This window comes from Oryctolagus cuniculus, chromosome 10 (assembly GCF_964237555.1).
Source record: "Oryctolagus cuniculus chromosome 10, mOryCun1.1, whole genome shotgun sequence".
In the NCBI taxonomy this organism is placed as follows: domain Eukaryota; kingdom Metazoa; phylum Chordata; class Mammalia; order Lagomorpha; family Leporidae; genus Oryctolagus; species Oryctolagus cuniculus.
In genome coordinates, this window is record NC_091441.1 from 78013198 (window position 1) to 78034590 (window position 21393).

The following is a 21393-nucleotide window of genomic DNA, read 5'->3' on the forward strand; positions in this document are numbered from 1 at the left end:
CTTTTCCCAGGCCATCAGCAGGGAGCTGGATCAGAAGTGGAGCAGCCGGGATAAGCATCAGCGTCCATATGGGATTCTGCCATCATAGGCAGTGGCTTTACCCTCTACGCCACAATGCTGGTCCCCCGTAAAGTCTTTAAAAGAGTGAAAGTTAGAGTTAGGTTACAAACCAGCGGAATTGGCCTCACTAGGAAGTTTCAAAGAGTGGCCTTCGGTGTCAGGTGTGACAGAGAACCTGCTCTCTGTTGGGTTCATCAGTGCTGGGGTGTATTCAGGTCCCATCGTATTCATATCCTGTGGCCTGCATGTCGTCCCCACTGCCTCCAGGGTCCCAGCCCAGCCCTCCTGACTCAGCTGGTTGAAGGACTTGATTCCACTGGGGTCTGGAGTTGAGGAACTGCTGTCCTATCGTTAAGAACTGAGGCCCAGGCCGGTGCTGCAGCTCACTTGGCTAATCCTCTGCCTGCGACGCTGGTACTCTGGATTCTAGTCCCGGTTGGGGCGCCGGATTCTGTCCCGTTGCTCCTCTTCCAGTCCAGCTCTCTGCTGTGGCCTGGGAAGGCAGTGGAGAATGGCCCAAGTGCTTGGGCCCTGTACCTGCATGGGAGACCAGGAGGAAGCACCTGGCTTCGGATTGGCCACTTGGGAGCTGAACCAATGGAAAAAGGAAGACCTTTCTCTCTGTCTCTCTCTCTCACTGTCCACTCAGTTTTTTTTTTGTTTTGTTTTGGTTTTTTTTGTTTTTTTTTTTGACAGGGTCCCAAGTGCAGACTGATCTAAGTCAGAGGTGAAACCACAGAGACCATACTTCCAAGGAACTGAGAAACTAAGCAGGGGACAGAGGTGGCAGGAAACAGGAACTGGCTAGGAGTTTGGATGGAGGGAGTAGGTGATTTCAGATTGAGACAAAGATGAGGTTCTTTTAAATATCAGGGTGGCAGTGACCAAGAGTTTGCCGCTCTGGGAAGGTTGGTTGGTGAAAATGATTGAGGAGCCACCAAGGTACAGGAGTGAGTTGAGGCCATGGGCAGATGGAGGTCTTTCACCACCAGTAGTCCTTTAGAGAAAGGGCCAGCAAACCACAGCTCTCTGGCCAAATCCAGCTCTTGTATTTTTTTTTTTAATAAAGTTTTATTAGAACACATCTACTTGAGTGCATAATGTGTCTGGCTACTTTTGCCATGCAACAGCAGAACAGAGTGGCTGGGTCACAGACCGTGCAGCCTTAAAGTCAGAAGCATTTACTCTCTGGCCCTTTGCAGAAGTTTGCCAATCCCTGCCTTAGAGTTTGGGAGCCCTGAGCAAGAAGGAACATTTGAGAATGATCTGAGGGAAGGGACGCTCATGAAGAATTTGAGTAAGGAGCCACCAGATACGCAGGCAGAGAACCAGGAACAAGGAGGAGAACCTGGCAGCTAGGAGAACTTGTCTCCTGGGAGAGAGAAAGTTTGAATGATGGTGTCCTGTGTTGTCAAGAGGTCAGTGAGGGAAGAATTGGAGTGCACTGCTTTCAGCACCCGCAGATGTGGGGGTGTATTTTCAGCAGAGGGTTGGGGGCGAGCTAGCCTGCAGTGTGCAGAGGAGCCAGGGCATGGGGAGGGGGTGCAGACAACCAGGTGTGGTTCTTCCAGTGACACTGCAGGAGTAGTGGGCAACACCAAGGTGGAGGAAGCCAGGTTTGAAGACTGGCAAGTGCCCTTGACCAAGGGAGGGGAAGTCAAGAAGTCTGCATGGGAAACGGGATCAGTGAGGAGCAGGACCCTGAGGAAGCAGGGGGCAGGGCTGGGCGCTGTCCCACCCCGCCAGCTCCTGTAGCACTGCATGAGAGCTGCCTCATTCGTGCTCCAGGTTCCGGCCTCAGTTCCGTGCTAGCTGTGTCTCTCAGACTGAACTTCCCAAGGGGCTGCCCTCCTTCCAGCCTGTCCCTGCTCTCGGTCATTCCAGCTCCACTCTTGGCTCTCCAGCTTGGCTCCTTCCTCTTCCACTCACCTGTCTTCCTATTTGCTCGTGCATAGGCCCTCCCCTTGCCCAGTCGCTTGGCCTTAACCTTCCATATCCACAGGTTCTGCATTCCGGGATCAACCAGAATGGATCAAAAATGTGTTTTTAAAGATGTATTTATTGATTGATTTGAAAGGTGGAGAGACAGATCTTCCACCCAGTTCACTCGCCAAGTGGCTTCAATGGCTGGGCCAAACCCAGGAGCCTGGAACTCCATCTGGGTCTCCCACATGGGTTCAGGGGCCCGAGCCCTTGGGCTGTCTTCTGCCTTCCCAGGCAAGTTAGCAGGAGTTTGATCAGAAATGGAGCAGCCAGAACATGAACTGGCACTCTGATTTCAAATACCAGTGTTGCAAGCTGCAGCTTAACTCACTACACCACAACACCGGTGCTCCAAAATATTTTTTAACTCCATCTGTATTGAGCTTTTTTCTTGTCATTATTTCCTAAATGATATGATATGACAACTCTTTGTATGGCACTTACATTGTATTATGGATAAGTAATATGGAGATGATTTAAAGATCATAGGAGGATGTGTGTAGGCTCTATGCAAATCCACAGCATTTTGTATAAGGGACTGCGGCATCTACAGAGCTGATTATCCACAGGGGATCCTGAACCAGTCTCCTGTGGATTCTGAAGGACGACTGTACCCACTCATAGGTCTGGGTGTTGCGGAAGCCTTGCTTAACCTGCCCATAACAGGTGCTCAGTTCAGTAGTATTTATGAAGTCGAGACGCAAGCAAAACTCACAATTCATTAAAGTTTTAAGGCACATTATAAATTTATTATTGAACAAGAAATTGGACTCATTGCTTTGATCCCAGGGCAAAACAGAACAGATTCTTGCAGGACCATTTTCTCAACCATGGCACTGTTGACGTGTGGGATGAGAAGATTTTTCTGGTAGGGGCTGTCTTGTGCATTCTAGAGTGGGTCCCTAGCATCCCTAGTCCCTACCACTGGATGCCAGTAGCACACTCTCCGTCCCAGCTATAACAACTCCAGTGTCCTTCCGACATTTCCCGAATGTCCACCATAAGGGGAGGGGATGGAGGGTGGAGTGGAGGTGGTGCAGGTTGCCCAGGTGGGAAACTTTTGCTACGGAAGGACAGATTTCTTTTCTTTTGAAGTTCTTTTTTTTTTAATATATATTTTAGTTTATTTGAGAGAGAGAGAGAGAGAGAGAAATATTTCCATCCACTGGTTCACTCCCCAAATGCCTGCAATGGCTGGGCTGGGCCAAAGCTAGGAGCTCAATCCAGGTCTCCCAGATGAGTGTCAGGAACCCAATTACTTGAGCCATCATCACTGCCTCCCAGGATCTGCGTTAGCAGGAAGTTGGAGTCAGGAGCAGAGCTGGGCATCAAATCCAGGTGCTCTAAGATGGGACACAGGTGTCTGATCTGCCAGGCCGAATCCCTGCCCCTGACTTTTTTTTTTTTTATTTAATGCTGATGTTTTCTCTATTCCAGCTGTGCCCTTTTCTCTAACACTCTGTTTTTAATAGTTGGACCTCAGGGAAACAGTTCTACATGCATGGACATCTTACTGCAGCCAGTAGAAATGGATACCATCCATCTTTTACAACCTACCAAGATCCTGGTGGCTGTGTCCTAGTCCATGTAACAATCCATCCTACAAAAATCAGAAGAGGTACCCCATGTGTGAGCTGATTGTGACTCTCAGCTACGGTATGTTGAGTTCTTGAGGTCTTAGCATGAAGTGTGTTGCATCTGACACACTTGTTCCTAGCTCACATCAGCTGTTCTGTTCCTGCTTTCTTCAGTCAGGGACATTCTGATAAAAGTGAGGTCAGAATTCCGCCATCATACATATCCACCTGTTGGAAGGAAATCAGATTTTTTGGAAAAAGACCAAAAACTTGTGCAAACATGCAGACCTGTTTCACCATACTTAAAATTTTTATTTTTCAAATATTTATTTGAAAAGCAGAGTTGGGGGGAGGGGGAAAGAAAGAGGAAGGAGAGAGAGAGAAAGAGAGAGAGAGAGAGAGAGAGAAATGTTCCATTCACTGGCTCGGTCCCCAAATAGCTGAAGTCAGGGTCTCCCAAGGGTCCCAAGTACCAACCATCATCTGTTATGTTCCCAGGTGTACTAACAGGGAGCTGGATCGTAAGTGGACTAGACAGGACTGCAACCAGGACTCCAGTGTGGGATGCATGTGTCACAAGCAGCTCTTTAGCCCCGGGTGCCATCATGCCTGACCCTAACATTTTTATTTAAAGTTCATGAATTCATGAGGAAGGAATAAAGGAAGATCTGATTCCCTGGAAGACTATTTTAAGACTCATTGAACACGCCCACTTGCACCATTCCACAAGTTTCCCATTCAGTGTAACAGACTCAGGTTATCTCCATTCTTGGGGTAGGATTTGTCGGTGGCAGGGATTTGGTAATAGGCACTGGTTTAACTCCTGTTCAGTCCAGTCTCCCCTCTGTTTGGACGTGTGCTTGGTGCACGAATAATTAGCCACTTGTATCTACACTCTAAGGGACAGGTTGCTAATCCTGTCTGCATTATTAGCATGTATGTTCTTGACTTCAACAAACTGCATATACAAAGAAGAAATGCCTCTGAAAAGCCAATTAAAGATTTTCTTTAGATTTTTGAGGCTTTAAAATGATAATCAAAAGACTGTTTTGAACCAGGCTGGTTTGCAGTATTACCCTCTGCCCTGTTCTCATTTTTCCCTTTGTCTACACGTTGGTAAATAAGAGATCAGTCTTATTTAAAAAAAAATTATTTTTTTATTTGAGAGAGAGAGTTTCAGATGGTGAGAGGGAGAAACAGAGAGAAAAGTCTTCCATCTGCTGGTTCATCCCCAAATAGCTGCAGTGGCCGGAGCTGCACTGATCCAAAGCCAGGAGCTACGAGCTTCTTCCATGTCTCTCATGTGCGTGCAGGGGCCCAAGGACCTGGGCCATCTTCTACTGCTTTCCCAGGCCATAGCAGAGAGCTGGATTGGAAGAGGAGCAGCCAGGACTAGAACCGGTACCCATATGGGATGCCCACACCGTAGGCTGAGGATTAACCTACTGAGTCACAGCATTGACCCCAAGAGCTCAGTCTTAACATCCCAGAACGTTATGGTGGTTTTTTGTGCTATCAATAGAAGGAATATTGGCCGGCGCCGCGGCTCACTAGGCTAATCCTCCGCCTTGCAGCACCGGCACACCGGGTTCTAGTCCTGGTCGGGGTGCCGGATTCTGTCCCGGTTGCCCCTCTTCCAGGCCAGCTCTCTGCTGTGGCCAGGGAGTGCAGTGGAAGATGGCCCAAGTACTTGGGCCCTGCACCCCATGGGAGACCAGGAGAAGCACCTGGCTCCTGCTATCGGATCAGCGTGGTGCGCCGGCAGCGGTGCGCCGGCAGCAGCGCGACGGCCGCGACGGCCATTGGAGGGTGAACCAACGGCAAAGGAAGACCTTTCTCTCTGTCTCTCTCTCTCACTGTCCACTCTGCCTGTCAAAAAAAAAAAAAAAAAAGTGACTTCATTAATGTTACAGTCCTCATCTAGCCAGGAGACAAAAGTAAAAAAAAAAAACATTTTTACAAGATTTGAACTGAGAATGGAGTTCAATTCAGGTTCGTGTATGATGGGGAGAAGAGTCATCTGCACTGGAGCAGTGTTTAGTGACCTCCCAAAGGGCTGGGTCTTGTGACCTGGTAATAACCACTGTGATTTATTGAGCACCTACTGCATACCAGGCACATTACCTACATTATCTTTGTGCACTCTCAGAGCATTGTGCATTTTTCATGGTAGCACTTCCTGCAGTCCCCATCTCTGCCTCTCCAGATGGCTGATTGATTAGTGTGCGTCCTCCTGATCAGACATCTCCATCGCCTCCATGTTGATGGAGCTGTATCACTTTTTGCTCCCCATTGCTGCCTTAACACTTCCTACAGGGTCTGGTACATACTAGGTAGGTAAAAACTGAATACTGCTTAGAAGGATGAACAAACTGGATTCAGAGGAGTATGACTTTTAAATGAGGAAATTAAAAGATGGACTGGTCAAACACAGCTTGTAGAAAACTGAAATTGTCCGAGCTGAGAACCAGACCCAACTAAGTCTGTTCCCTTTCCCCTGCACCTGCCTTCTCAGACTTTGAGGGTGGGTGGGAGTGGGGAGGTTCTTGTTCATGCAGAGTCTCATTGTGTTGACCTGAGCAGTTACGTTTCTGACAAGCTCTTGAGTGATGCCCCTGCAGCTGTCCCCACCACCCTGCTCTGTGTCCTCCACCTCAGGTGTACTGCACAGTTGTAGTGTAAAAAGTGGTTACTTCCTTACATGCCGGGGGCAAATGTGGTTCTAGCTGGAAGCCCTGGTCATGAAACACATCCCTGGCCCCTTGTGTAGGTTTCCTACAGGAAGTCCCACAAGGTTCTGCTCCTGGATAAATACACTAGCTCCTCCACCAGCTGCTTATCCGTGGGCTGTGGCCTTTGATATGTCTTAACTCAGGGATTGCTGCTTATGGGCCCTGTCACATCCATTTTACAGGTGAAGAATTGTAACTCCTTGTATCAGATGCCAGAGTAGTAAGGTGCATACTTGATAGCAGGTGTTGTTTCCGGCATAAATAGGCCCCATACCTTCACCTTAACTATTTCCCATAGGAATGCAAGGAGTAGTAACACGTTTTCAAAAGTTTCTTGCAGTGTTTAGTCCACAAGTGAATCCTGCGGAGTTCAAGCCTCATCAGACATCAGCAGGTCCAATAAGCTTTCGATGACCCCAAAATCAAGTATGTGAAGGGAAGCTGTTGTGCACCGCCCCCACTGTTGTTACCACTCCACCCATTCTGGGCACCTCGGGCTCGGCCCTTCCTGTTGGCGTGTCTGTGACAGTGTGCTGGAGGGACCCTGGTGAAAGGCTTTGATCTCTTTCTAGGCGTCCTCCCTGGCCCAGCACTTCCTTGAGGAACAAGCGCAGCAGCTGGCTTTTTTGCAAGTCAGAGTGTGGAGCCAACGTCTTGGCGCTTGTCTTGATCAGGTGACAGCACCTGGGAGGTGTATAGGGGCCCCTCGGCCAGAGCTGGGATTGCTGAGCCCTGTGCAGTCTGATCCTTTGTCACAGCTCCACTTACACTTTGTCACCAGCCTCCAGCTGTTTCACAGATCCTGCGTTCAGCCCTTGCTAACTGTAGCACCAGAGCTGGGTTCCTGACTTTGAGGCCAACTGGTGCTGTGTTCTTCCCAACCATTCACAGAAGAGCTATTCAAAAATCTTCGCTCCAATTGGAGCCTACCCTTTGTTCATCATGTAACATGATGTCACCATTTGTGTGTGTGTGTGTGTAAGATTTGAAGATAAACATGTGTATGTTGCATTCCGGTTGTATAGCTGTAACAGTTGAAAGGGTGCTTGAGAAAAGATTTATTTTAGCTCTGTGTTTTGAACAGCTCTTTCAGGTCCCGCCCGTCATGGTGTTCAGCTGTGCTAAAGGGTCCTGAAGGGTGGTTTAATGAGATGAGGACCTAGGTTCGGGGCATCGTTACATTATTGAAATCATACTGCAAGTAAATTGGCAGCTGCCTGGAGTTTGTCCTGAAGTCACTTATTGGCGAGCTTGCCCTTGGTTCTCTTCACGGGGACAGATGAGGCCCGGGAATGACAGATGATGAGTGGAGAATTCACTGCCATGGAGTTTCCTTAGAGCAGCCGTGCGCTTTCACATCTTTCTGTCTTTTCCCATCAGCATTGCTCCCTCTCATTTTTATCTTTCATTTGTTTGGGAGCATTATTTTGGTTTTTAATCTATGTAAACTCTACACCCATGCCTTTGGATTAATGGACTTTCAGAGGTGGTGATTCAGGTGTACAGATGTTGGAAGTCATAAATAGAAAAGAGGTTATATTTCCTTGTCCATATAAATCTGCATCCATTCAAACACACAGATACACATATACAGTATATATAGAACTATACTCATTTAGTAGTACCTTAGCATCATTGCCATTGTTCCCATAAAATACAGTATTTTATGAAATGATACAATCTATGAAGCATTTCCCATTATGTAGACACCATGTCTTTAAATTATAGCAATTTCTTAAGATTTTAAGGCAAAATGAGCTCTTAGAAGTATGATTAATAGCAGGGAATGAGGCTAATGCTGGGTCATCAGAGGCTCTCCATTACAAAAAAGGTTGGGCTCGTAAAAGCATCCATCTTTTTGACCAATAAAGCATTTGAATGATATGCTTATAGTTTTTATCATACGGTGGTGACTTGGTGCTGAATAAACTCTGAACTTGCATTGTGGAAAGGCAGCATTGCTTAAGTGGCTGATGCACCAATGCTTTGATGGTGTGAGAAAAGGCATGCCTGGAAGGGGAGGGTGCATTGTTGGAGTTGCTGGTTTGAGGTTTACAATGTCTTCTCTCAGTGAAATCTCCATGACCCAGGAGCCCCATTTGGTCTGGGTACAAGAGCACCTGGCTTCTTGTTTATTTCTTGAGCAGTGCACGTGTACACAGTCGGCGCTCAGTGTGTGCCTTACACATGGCATCATTAGGAATATAGTGCTTAACTGGTCACGCAGAGAGCCCAGGTCCTCCTGTGGCCCTCTTAGGTCCCCTCTCGCTAAGTTCCCCAGTATCTGAGTCTTAGGCCACTGGCTTGGTGGGTTGGAAAAGGCTTTTTAGGTGCTTTTTAAAAATCCTTCTGATAAAACCAAGGAGAAGGACTCAGTATGGTGGTACCTTTAATCTGTCTCTGCCAGTTGCAAGCTCAGTATTTAACAAAGAAAGAACATGGCTGCCACTCAGAGCTTCTGAGAACAGCAGGATCTGGCTAGACTTTCACAACATTGGCTGGGCTTTATTACACCCATTATCAAGTCTTCTCTGACAGAGGGGTACATGCTGGCTTTCCACTTGAAGAAGTGAAACAAAGTTTCCTCTGAAGCAGGTTGTTTATCAAAAACCAATCATTTGAAAACAACAGTTGAGAACATCAAGGTGGAGATGGCAGAAAGGCTGAACTAGTGGAAAAATTAATGCTTGCACCCGGGATCCGGGCTCAGAAGACACCGCCTCCATGGAATCCCAGGACACGTAGAGCGCTCAGCGCCACGGAAAGCAGCCGGGAAAAGAACGAATTAGTCTTTCCTCGGGCCCTGCCCCTACCCCTGAAATTCCTTAAGACTAGTTTCAGTTTTTTAAAGTCATTTATTAAACAGTTTATGCAAAAGGAGTTTTTATTTTTTATTTATTTGACAGAGTTAGTAGAGAAGGAGACAGAGAGAAAGGTCTTCCTTCTGTTGGTTCACCCCCAAATGGCTGCCATGGCCGGCGCTGCGCTGATCTGAAGCCCTGAGCCAGGAGCCAGATGCTTCCTCCTGGTCTCCCATGCGGGTGCAGGGCCCAAGCACTTGGGCCATCCTCCACTGCACTCCCGGGCCACAGCAGAGAGCTGGACTGGAAGAGGAGCAACTGGGACTAGAACCCAGCTCCCATATGGGTTGCCAGCACCACAGGTGGAGAATCAACCACGTGAGCCACGATGCCGGCCCCACAAAGGGAGTTTTAAGCAGTGCATTCTTTTTAAATAAATAAAACTTAAAATTGAGGCTCCGTAGGAATTAAAACAAGGAAACTGGGCTCATGAAGCAGGAGGCAGAGGTGGTCAGCTCAGCATTCAGACGTTACTGGGGAAGAGGGGAGACAGACAGCAGGTGGCTTATCCCACTCATGATCCAAAGCAGCCTCCAGTTAGGTAGTGGATTTTTGCGGGGGGGGGGGGGGGGTAGGGTAGGTACAGGTTTAGCTTAGCTTTCCAGGTCTCATTGATTGGCTTTGGTCATGGGAAATGGTTACAACCCTTTGGATTACCATCCAGGATGGCACATTGTGTTTCTAATACTTTACCTGGCTTCTAGTTCATCCCAGCTTCTGGGAAGGAAAATGGCAACGAAGCCGGGCAAAGCTGGGAAAGACCTGGGCTGCAGTTTTGAGTCAGCTTTGCTGAGGAAGCAGGCAGAGTGGGCCTGGCAGGGTGCAACCTTCTGCAGTCTGCCTTCATTCTCTCGTCTCCTGAGTTTGCCCTGGGACGTGGCGTGTAGCATGCAACTCCTCTGTGCTTCCCTGTCCCCCTGGCCACAGGCACGGGGCAGTATGGAGTTTGAGGACGTTCTGTCCTGCGAGCATTGGAAGAAGCGTCTGTTAGTTGTTCCAGCAGCCAGGCTTGCATCATCACTCCGTTGAGCAAGTCTCTTTCTCTAGGGCAGTAGAACAGCACCAGCCCCAGAGGGCTCCCTGGGGCAGCAGAGGGAGTTCTGAGGGTCCCCGTGCCGTTGTCCGGAAGCTGTGAGCAGGTCCATGTACCTGAGAAACGCCCTCCTGGTGGGAGGTTTCTTCCCCAGACACTGGAGGCCTAAGAGCTATGCTGATGTGGGGAAAAGCAGGCTGTCAGCAGAGAGATTTAGGAAACCAACCACAGCACAGCAAAACAAAAACACAAAAGAAAACACTCTAGTTACTTTGTGACTCTAGGTCTGCAGAACAGAGATTAGACCGTGGATACATGAGCTGGAAAGAAGCAGCCAGACAGGGCTGCGAAGGTGAAAGTGATGCTGGCAGAGGGAGCCTGGGGAAGACACAATTTTTACAAAATTTTGGACAGAGATGAAAGTTCCAATACCCTGACTGTGACTAATACAATTGCCAGAACCTTCTGAGGTGTGTATTTACTTTTTAAATTTTGTTTTCTCACTTTGAAATTTTACTGCATCCAGTAGACATTCTTTCACTGTACTTTGTACTGACATAATACAGAAACCTTAAAAAAATTAGTTAACTGATCATAAGATATAGATAAATTATCAAACGGTTTTTCCAGTTTGCTTTGCTTACTGCATTTTAAGTGATAGAGGGATGTTTTTCACACGTAGCAAAGTTAAGCAGTTTAATAATGTTAAAGTATCTGTAAAATAGATGCAAGCTCATGCTTTAATTGCAGATTGTATCCCTAAATATAGTACCTGTGATAAGACACGGTAACTTTCTTATAGTGCAGGGTAAGCTGCTTTATAGGGTAGCACTCGTCCAGGGAATTTTTCAAGATTAAACTTTCCTCTTAACACTCTCGGTAGTGGACACATTGAACCCGTCTTCGGGGAGCTGAGACTCCTCTGAGAAGCTGACGGAATGAGCTCCTACATGGTTGTAGTTAACAGCAGCTGATTAGTTTAAATCATTTTTGAAGGCCAGAATCACAGTGTGGAATAGTTTGATTTTTGCAGAGGGGTCCGGAAGGCTACAGATGTCTTTGTGGGTCTAGCTGGGTTTCAGGAACTTGGAAAAGAAGCTTTGTATGGGGAGAAAGAAACATCGGGATGTTCCTTCTGGATCTGGGGTCCAAGGTTAGAGTGTGTGTTTGACCGGTATATTTCATTGATAAAAGATGAGCCTGGGAAATGAACGTGGAGTTGCTCAAGCGGGAAAACATCACAGTCTTTTAAAAGCTGTTTCCAAATCCAACCTTCAGGAGTTTTTCCACCACGTGGATGCTTTATTTTTATCTGCAAACCAAGAAGTGAGGAAAGAAACAAAGAAATGAATGAGGCTCTCTTTGCCTTATTTGGGGGTGACCTCTTTTTTTCTCCAGTGGGGGGGACCTTAAAAAAAAAAAAACCTAAGCAATATTACCAGTAAAGAGTTAACCGGATTTCACTTGATCCACCGTGGCTTATATGATGATGAGTAATTCGAGGTTGGTAACAGCAAATTGTTGTTTATAAGCAAACATGGCATTGTGCAAACAAGCAAGCTTGGTCTCCAACTGGTTTGATTTCATGGTGGTCAGCAGCTGATGTCTGTAACATACAACCTTTCTGCCTCTCTAAATGTCAGAAGAATGACTGTTTGTTTATCTTGCCTTCTTCCCAGCTGTTTACTCTGTAATGCATTTACCTCGACCTTGATTCCCAAAGACTGGCCCCTTTCTCCTCCCCGGTTCTGTTTACGTTAGTCCTGCCCCTGGTGTCACCTATGAAATCTGTTGATTATTCCACCTGGTTAATGTTAAATTGCTCTTGTAAGATGATGTGTTTGTTCATAAACACAAATGCTGGGCCTCTTGTTTACTGTACCCATGGCAGCAATCGTTATTAAACAAATATTGCTTTGTTTGCGGGTGTGAGCAGCAGTTTATCCTGTAAGGTCTATTTAAAAACACATACACACAAAAACTCAAATGCTAGAATTTTGATAAAGAAAGAAAAAGGGGAACTTGTCCCTGGAATGTGGTTGAAACAGACTTAGGTTTGCTTTTCTTATCTTTTGCTTGGATGAAGGGGCTGGAGAGATTAGCAAGTTGTTTGGTTTTTCTAAGAGATTTCCTTAGTGTAATGATATCTATGCAGTTGTTTGCTTTTTTCAGAAGGGAGAGAGCTCTCCTGAAAGGCCACTAGCTCAGTAATAGAGCATCAGATGGCTAGGAAATTCTTTGTGGGACAAACAAGGACTAAGAAGGTGTAGGAGGAAAAGTCTAGTACTATGCACAAGGCGACCACCACGGAAAGGTACAACCCTCGGATTTTGTACTCTTGTGTGTGTGTTGTGTGTTGTCATGTGGGCTGCTGCATGTACTCGCGGTCAAGTTTGAGAAGGGAACTTTGAGTTGGATGGGTTCTGAATAAATCCTCTGTGATACAAATGGAGACGTTTCAGTCGGCAGGCAAGTTGTATAGTTAATATAGCGCACATATTTCTAAGCCGTGCTTTTCCTCTTACCTGGATCCTTTTAAAATGAGTTTACGCCATGGGTAGTTTCTGGGTAAGTAAAGTATGTCTCTTTGTTCCGTCTGGCGTGTGTGCAGCTCTCGTCCCTGGGACACTGGGCGCCACGGCAGATAAGACCTGAACACGAGCCTGTCCTTTGTCATGTTTTGCAAACAGCCCAGCAAACTCAGTTCACATTGTTTTGTTTTGTTTTAGAATTATTGTTTGTTGCTGTTTCTGAATCCACCTCGTGTTTCAATACCAGGCAGAGCCTCTTAGCCTTTGCTGTACATTGCAGAGATACAACACATGGGGCAGGGGTGGGTGAGGGTAGAGGCTGGGGGCATGGTGACCTGCGAAGGCAAAGGGTGGTCTTCTGTCTCAGAGAAGGTGTGCTAACCCATGTGTGAGAGTGACTGTCTGGCCAGGGGTGGGCAGCCACATAAATATACCGGAGGTTTTGAAGGATAAAATTAAAATAATTGTCACCGACAGACAGTGGAGCCTTGCAGCCCTGGGATTCTAATGCCTTGCATTCATTGAGTCACTGTGATGCCATGAACATATTGTTCATGTGGGCCACTGGAGCGGCCAGGAGCTAGAGGCGAAGTGGGAGGTGCGTGAAGTGTATCATCAAACACGCCACTCACCGACTGATGTCGGGAGCCTGGCCCCGGGTCCGTTCAATGACATAAAATATGGAAATGAAAACCCCAAGAAAATCCAGAGTGGTGGTTGGTTCACTCTTCTTCCACCAGTGATTTGTCTGATGGGTTCAGCTGTTTGAATGTTCCAGTGATGAAAGTTAGGCACGCCTTGTGCCATGCCACACTTAAACCCTATCTGGTTCTGTAAAAAAGTGCCTTTTAATTAGGCTCCCCAGAACACCTGGCCCCGTCATGCCCGACCTTCAGAGGCTTCCTCGTGGCAGAGCAAACAGCCTTGCACTGGGTTGGCACAGCGCCTTTTCGGTCTCTGTTTAATTATTTGAGCTGGTCGCAACGCGCAGGTAAGGAGTGGGCATGCAGCTTCCTGTGTACGACTGGGTCCCTGCGCGCCTCCTTTCTGTCTTCCTGGTTCGCCCCAGTGGCTCTTGTCTAGCAGGAGAAAAGGGAATCCAGCCCACTAGTCGCCAAAAACCTGAAACTCTAAGCCAGACAGCTGTCATCTCCAGAGAGGGGTGACCTGTTATCTGCTCTTACTGGGGTCTTATCAAGATCGTGGGCTCCTAAGACAGGTTTGAGAGTGAGATATCTCCAGATGCTCTCAACAGGGCTACTGCCTTGGTGTGGGAATTCAGAAAGCCTTCATCTGGGAAAGGTGAAACGTGCTCTCTGCACAAGGAAACCCTGGTGGCAAAGGGAAGCCAGACTCTTGCTGGAGACATTATTTTATTACCCCCTATTCCGTCAGCTCAGTTCTGAGTCATGCATTACAAGGAAATTAAACATCCTTTTCCCCTACCATTTCCAGTCCATCTGAATTGCCCTTATGTGTATTAAATGCTCACCATGGGTTGGGTTTTTCGTTGCTTGATTATCTTTACATTTGCAGTGACTGGGGCAAAACCTGCGTCCCTGAAGACTTAACCTGATTGAATGGCTTAAGTTACTCTCTGCCTAACTTGCCGAGAGGTGCAGCCAGTAGACCATTTCAAACACAGGAATATAGGAAGGGGAGGGGTCTTGCAAAACTTCACGGTAAATGCGTGTTATGAAAAAACACATAAACTCCAAACTTTTCTGCTGGTCTTTTAATTCTGTTTTCCATGAACTTTCTGAAGTACCTCCATAAAGTTGGTGGCTAGCCCAAGCCTTGATCTTGTTTGAACAAGATGTGAAGCTTGGATTTTTCCATTATTTAGTCATCTAGTCAAAAATGCAGCAATCAGGTAGTAAACTCCTATTATGTGCAAGGTGTACCTAAAAGTAAAGTTTGAGACAGAGAGTACTTATTTGCTTACTCTTTTAAAAGATGCATTTGTTTATTTGAAAGGCAAAGTGACAGAGGGAAGGAGGGGGACAGAGAGAGAGTGCCGGATCATTGGTTCACTTCCCTCATGGTTGCAATGTCTGGGAGCTGGGCCAGGCTGAAGCCAGGAATCAAGACATCTGTCCAGGTCTCTCATGTGGGTGACAGGGGGCCAAGTACTTGGGCCATCATCTGCTGCCTTCCCAGGTACATTTGCAGGAAGCTGGATTGAAAGCAGAACAGCCAGGACTCGAACTGGTGCTGATGTGGGATGCCTGGGTTGCAGGCAGCAGCTTAACCCATTGTGCCAAAATTCCAGCCCCCCCTCCTCTTTTTTTTTTTTTTTTTTTTTTTTTTTTTTTTTTTTTTAACTCTTATTAACAAATGGAGGTGGAGAGTGGGGAAGGAAACTCTTTTAAAGTGAATGCCTCTTCTTCCATTTAATTGATAAACTGTTTCCGGTTTAATTGGTCAGTACAAACTAGTTTCTACTTTTTCCTCTCCCTTAAACTATATGGGCAAGAGTGGTACCACATAGAAGCATCGTTTTCCTACATTCCTGCCAGCTTAGGAGTTCCTTGCTTCGCTTGGGCCCCATGGCTGCAGATGGCTCCCCACTGGCTGGCTGAGATAAGAGTCCCTGTGTCCCTGCCCTTTCATTGCTGTGCCTGGCTCTGTGTGTCTCATTCCAGAGGGCAGGGTAGAGCATGGCACCCTTAGGACAGGGAGCTCCCTGGAGGAGGCCCAGCCCATCACTGCTGTCCTGTTCCCAAATCAACTCCATTCGCCTGAGACCTGAGCCGGTCCCAGCCTTGCCCTGACTTTCCAGATGGCCACAGGTTCGCCTTTTGATTTCTGGAGGTTTTTTTTTTTTTTTTTTAATCCTCTTTTAAAAATATATATACTTCTGACAATTTCCTTGGTCCTAAACTTTTCCTTCCTAACTGCTAAAGGAAACATCAGGTTTCTTAACATAGATGCAAGCCTCTAAAGTGCACGATAAAGTTGATAATACATAAATCATTTTTAACAACAGGTAATATGCATAATTTATGGTGTTACAGTGCTATCTTTTTGATATTTATGATGGATAATGCTCAGTTTTTGCCCTCATATTACTGCTTTAAATTATACCACAAGAAAATTAATGAGAAAGTAGATTTATGGGTTTCATTTGTTTGTCAATTCGGAAATTAATTGGGTGTTAATTTTAGCCGTCCCTCATCAGAGCGGGACTTTAGTGTGTGTGCATTACTTTGCATTCATTGTAGCCTACCTCCCATTTACTGTGGGTCACTAGCTTTGCATACATTAAAATAGCCCTCCGGCTCCTTCCCTTGATTACTTTTTGAACTGCCATGCATTAGAAAATTTACGCCTTTCTGTTATAATTATGAAAATTTGGTATTGGAAGGTGGTGGGTCCATAACACAGTCAGGGCACCGACTTCTCTTCCTAAACTTGGCTCTTGAGTCATTTTTCCCCTCAGTCGGGACCCTTCCTAGTATGCCTGACGGGTGCATTTGGCACATGCGGAAGTTCTCCCGGATGGAGCAACAGCCACAGGGACTGGGTTTCTCTCCTTCTGTTTGTCTTCCTCCCGCTCTGTTCCTTCAGGAGTGTGCTGTGCACCCCTGCCTGTGGACAGCAACTCGGCATCGTGGGTCCAGGGCTCCCTGAGGCCCCTCCTCGCTGCTCTGCCCTCCCCTGCTTCTTTGACCCCAAGTCTCAGTACTTCCTCACTGCCACCTGCTCCAGTAGCCTGCTGCCAGGTGCAGTGGATAAGATGCTGCTTGGCTTGCCTGCATCCCTTCTTGGAGTGCCTGGATTTGAGTCCCAGCTTGGCTTCCCGTTCCAGCTTCCTGCCAGTGGGGACCCTGGGAGGCAGCAGGTGCTAGCTGGACTACTTGTGTCACTGCTGTACCCGCATAGGAGACCTGGATTGAGATTCTGGCTCCTGGCTTCAACCTGGCCCAGACTCAGTTGTCGCAGGCATTTTTGGAGCTAACCAGCAGATGAGATCTCTCTCTCTCTCTCTCTCTCTCTCTCTCTCTCTCTCTCTCTCATTATATCTCTCTGCCTTTCAAGTAGATAAGATAAACAAAGGCCTGCGCGGCCGGCGCCGAAGCTCACTAGGCTAATCCTCTGCCTTACTGCGCCGGCACACCAGGTTCTAGTTCCCGTCAGGGCGCCGGATTCTGTCCCGGTTGCCCCTCTTCCAGGCCAGCTCTCTGCTGTGGCCAGGGAGTGCAGTGGAGGATGGCCCAAGTGCTTGGGCCCTGCACCCCATGGGAGACCAGGAGAAGCACCTGGCTCCTGCCATCGTATCAGCGCGGTGCGCCGGCTGCAGCGCGCTGGCCACGGCGGCCATTGGAGGGTGAACCAACGGCAAAGGAAGACCTTTCTCCCTGTCTCTCTCTCTCTCTCACTGTCCACTCTGCCTGTCAAAAATACAAACAAACAAACAAACAAACAAAACCAAACAAAACACGAAGGCCTGCGCCTTGTGCTAGGAAATGAGGTGTCTCCATTGTTGCCAGACTCTCATCTGGGGTGTTTTCTGTTGTTTGCTTCTTTCTCTGTTTTGCATGAGAGTAATATCCAGTGGGCAGTCAGAGTAGGGAGCTGTTTAATAGCCCAGACCAGTCCACTGTTTGCCTCCTAGGGTGAAAAGGTCTGTGTAGCTGCACCTTGCTCCTTAAAAACTTTGTCTCGTCTCGTGTTGCCATGTAAAATAAACCCTTTGCACATTTGAAGGGAACCAGTTTGTTTGCTGGATGAGACCTAGAAATAAGTGTGCGCTGTGTATCTTCATACAGATAGGCTGTCTTCTCTTCTCCTGAACGTTGCATACACAGTGATTAAGAATCTTGATCCTTGATGCAATATGAGTGTTTCAGAAGTCCTTCTCTCGAACTAAAACCAGCTTCACTCTCATCCTTAGGCTTCCCAGTCTACAAACTGTGTGGAGATTACTGATGATAAAGTAAGAACTATGTGTTCAGTATTTCCAGACTAATGAAAGCCTCATAGCCTCTCTAGTCTTAAACTGCCTCCCTTCCACCCTCCCTCCCTGTCTCCCTTCCTCCTTTCTGTCCGCCCTCCTTCTCTCCTTCCCTCGTCCCCCTCTCCCTCCCTTGTACCCCCTCCCTCCCTCCTCCCCCTCTCCCTCCCTGTCTCCCTTCCTCCTTTCTGTCCGCCCTCCTTCTCTCCTTCCCTCGTCCCCCTCTCCCTCCCCCTCTCCCTCCCTCGTACCCCTTCCCTCCCTCCTCCCCCTCTCCCTCCCTGTGTCCCTTCCTCCTGTCTGCCCTCCCCCTCTCCCTCCCTTCTCCCCCTCTTCCTCCCTTCTCCCCTTCTCCCTCCCTCCCCCCCTTTCCCTCCCTCCTTCCCTTTCCTTTATTTCCTCATCAGCTTCCGCTACCTCTTCAAAGCTGCCTGCCATTTTCCTTCTTTGCTTACTCCTGGGCTGAACAGCGAGAAAGAGAATTTTTCCTTTTGGACGGTGGGGCAGGACTATGCAGTCCCGCTCTTCAGTTTCCTAAAAAGTGGTTTCACCATGAACTTCTCTTCTCTTCTCCCCATGGAAGTAGAAACATATTTTACAAAACTATGTTGAGTTTAATTTACACATCCTTTCACGAACAGACCAAGTTCTTTAAGGGCATTTATTCTGCTTCATATAAATAATTGATCAGCCAAGTTAATTTACTTCTGCCTGACTTGGTCAGCCTTAATTAACTGCCCTGGAATCAAGACTGAACTTTTTGTTAGCTTAAAATCTTTCACAAGCATGATAACAAGGGCTTTATTTTCCTTAAATTTTCAGCATCAACACTGTAACCAAGGAACTAATCATAATAACAAAGCACTGCTTTAATTTACTATAAATACGTTGGCCTGGACATTATGAATTTTCCAGAATACGTCCAGACAGCGGCCCTGTTGGCAGTGACGATAAATAAGCCTGCTGCAGTCAGTTCTTACCCTTTCCTACGAGTTCCTCCAGTGCGAAAATCGATCTTCTGGAAGCTAGTAGCTCTGTAGCGTTTCCAAGCGTGTCGTGCGGGTCGTTTTGGCTCCTTTGCAGCGTGCGTGCAGCAGCGGCGGCGGCCTTTGTAGGGTTGTGTTGAGTGGATCGTGTGTTTGAAATGGGCCCTGCTCATTTGGAGAAGGCAGATGCGGGAAGCAGGTTTGGCCTTGTGCGTGGGTGTGGCATGACCCTGCCCTCCGGGTGCCGGGTCTTCACTCTCAGACACATTGGGGATTATTCACTCTTGCTTATTCTCAGTTTGTCATGGAGTAAGGCAGCTTTGTTGAGTACAGGGGGTCCCTGAGGGGAGGGGAGGTTGTACAAAGTGAGTGCCCGCAGCCAGCTTCCTCCTTGCAAAGAGGGTGCAGTGTGTGAGAGGGGCCAGAGTTGCTGCCTCTGTCCAGTGACTGGCTGCCGGACGACTCTAGAAGCATCAAACTCAATGGAAAAAGAGCCTCTTGCTTGCTAAAAAATGCTCCCATATCCCACCCTGGTATTGGAATGGTTTTCTTTGTGCACCTGCCACCCTCATTGTTGTCAAATGTACTTAGTTTTCTTTCCTCTGATTGACTCATTCAGTGCCCAGCCTATAGGACGTTGCAAACTGGAAATGCACCATCATTTCTTAAAGGGACAGGTTTGTGTCTGAAAATGGGGGCATAGTTACACCTGTCCCTTCATCTGTCGAGCTGAAGTTTTCTTATCTGTGAAATGGGGATAACCTTTACCTGCCTTATCGCCTGCATAGACTTGTGAGTTTGAAAAGGACATCCAGGGGCTTTGCTGTGTGTGACGTGTGATAGATAGAAAGGCTTATTAAATGGCTTGGGGTGTTCAGTAGACACGGTGCTGGCCCAGCCACTGTTAGAAATCTGCTTAGACATTGACACTCTTAATTTTTCACATGTGCTTTTCAAAAAGCTGTTTTCTCCTGATTGGTTTGAGAGATGATGAGAAATTTTAAATCTTCCAACCTACATACTACTGCTAGCACTTGACTAATTAAGGACATCCTTAGACCAAAAATAATCCTTTATGCAATTTTGGTCCCAAAGCCTGCACTCTCACAAACCTGATTCACAAGCCAAGCTTGGCTCAGTGCCTAAAAAACTCGTACTGCAGGACTTGGCACCCGGCATTGGAACCGCGCGGAGCAGAGACAGGGCCTTCTCATCGACTCGTGTGACTCCACCCACCAGCATGGTGTCAAGCGAAGGAAGTGAAAGCCCAGCCAGTCGCTCAGACACCTGTTCCCAGGCCTGGGATCCGGATGGTCACATGGTCTGGAAGCAGCATCATTCTACCTGCAGCTTTGTTTCACAGTCGACTAAACATGGCCCATTCTGAGACAGGCATCACGTTTATGCATAGGCAGCGTTTCTGCCTTTGGGGGATCCAGTCCCTAATAAGATTAAAGAATTATTTTTTTCTTTAGGTAACTTCTGACAAACCCTAATCATTCCATGGGTTTCTTTGCCAACTACTCGAAGACAGCCATCTCTTCAGATATCTTAACAGTGTGCCTTTTCCTTAGCTTCCGTAGAAATGGGCTAGTTGGAGGAGAAACTGAAGTCTTGGGGGAAAAATACTTGGCTTTTACAAACTGATTCCTTTTTAGAGATGAATAAAGTAATCATGTTGCCATGAAGTACCTTGTGGCCTGATTCTTTACACCTTTTATTTTTTTAATTAACTCAAGAGCTAGAGAGATCGAGACAGAAAAAGCTCCCATCTGTGGGTTCACTCTGCAAATGCCCACAGCAGTCAGCACTGGGCCAGGCTGAAGCTGGGCACTCAATCCAGGTCTCCATCATGGGTAGCAGAGACCCAAGCATTCGCACTGCCTCCCAGGGTCTGCATCGGGAGGAAGCTAGGCTGAGGATGCTGGGGCAGAAATCCAGCGAAGGCACCCTGACTTGGGTTGCAGACACATTAAGCATTGCCTTATTAAATTTGAAGCCATCCTACGGGCACATTCCCTTGGGAAAGCTGCTGTTGTTGTAATAGATTCTTTCCTCGCGAGACAGTAGGGACGTGCCATGTTTAAAGGACTGTAATTACTGGAAAGTCTCATCTCAAGAGGAGAAGCAATCAGCTGCTGTTTTTGTGTATGTTTCCCACCTGTTAACAAAAAATTCCATGCTTAATCTACTTCAGAATTGGATTAACTTAAAAATATATATGGCTCCTGGGTTGAAGAAGTCTGTATCAAGTTGGATCATAGGAAACATGGGAGGAAATGAAGAAGAATGTGAACTGTTCCCCTATAAATTCCTCCATTGCATTTTTGTGCAAGTCTGCAAAACAAAAACAAAAACCCAGAATTAAACCAATTTTTAGCAAAAAGACAAGTTCCTCTAAAGATTTCCAGAGTGTCTGATGAATTGCCCTGTTGTCACATATTTGATGTATGGGGGAGAAATATGTAGCAGTAGATGTATACACAAGAGGTCTTCAAGAAATTCATGGACAACGTATATATATTCAAAAATACATGAATTTTTTTGCGCCAAAATACAGTTATTTTCAAATTGTGTTTCTCCATGAACTTTTTGAAGTACCCTCGCACGTCCTTCCATGATTGGAGCAAACTTGTGTTCCGAGTTTTCTGGCCTTTTATCTGGAGTCGGCAT

At 47.0% G+C, this 21393-nt stretch overlaps 1 protein-coding gene across 14 annotated transcripts in view; it reads left to right on the forward strand.

The window, feature by feature from the left end:
• The window catches only part of FOXP1 (forkhead box P1), a 464888-nt gene that overhangs the window by 196279 nt on the left and 247216 nt on the right, over nucleotides 1-21393 (forward strand). The window contains exon 1 of one of the 14 annotated variants that reach the window (XM_070050581.1): nucleotides 10167-10716. The exons of 12 other annotated variants lie outside the window; for them this stretch is intronic. The gene's annotated coding sequence lies outside the window, so the exon portion shown is untranslated. Of the gene's footprint in view, nucleotides 1-10166; nucleotides 10717-12320; nucleotides 12561-21393 lie in introns of those variants that run through there. One more of the 14 variants, XM_070050580.1, reaches the window with a different exon arrangement.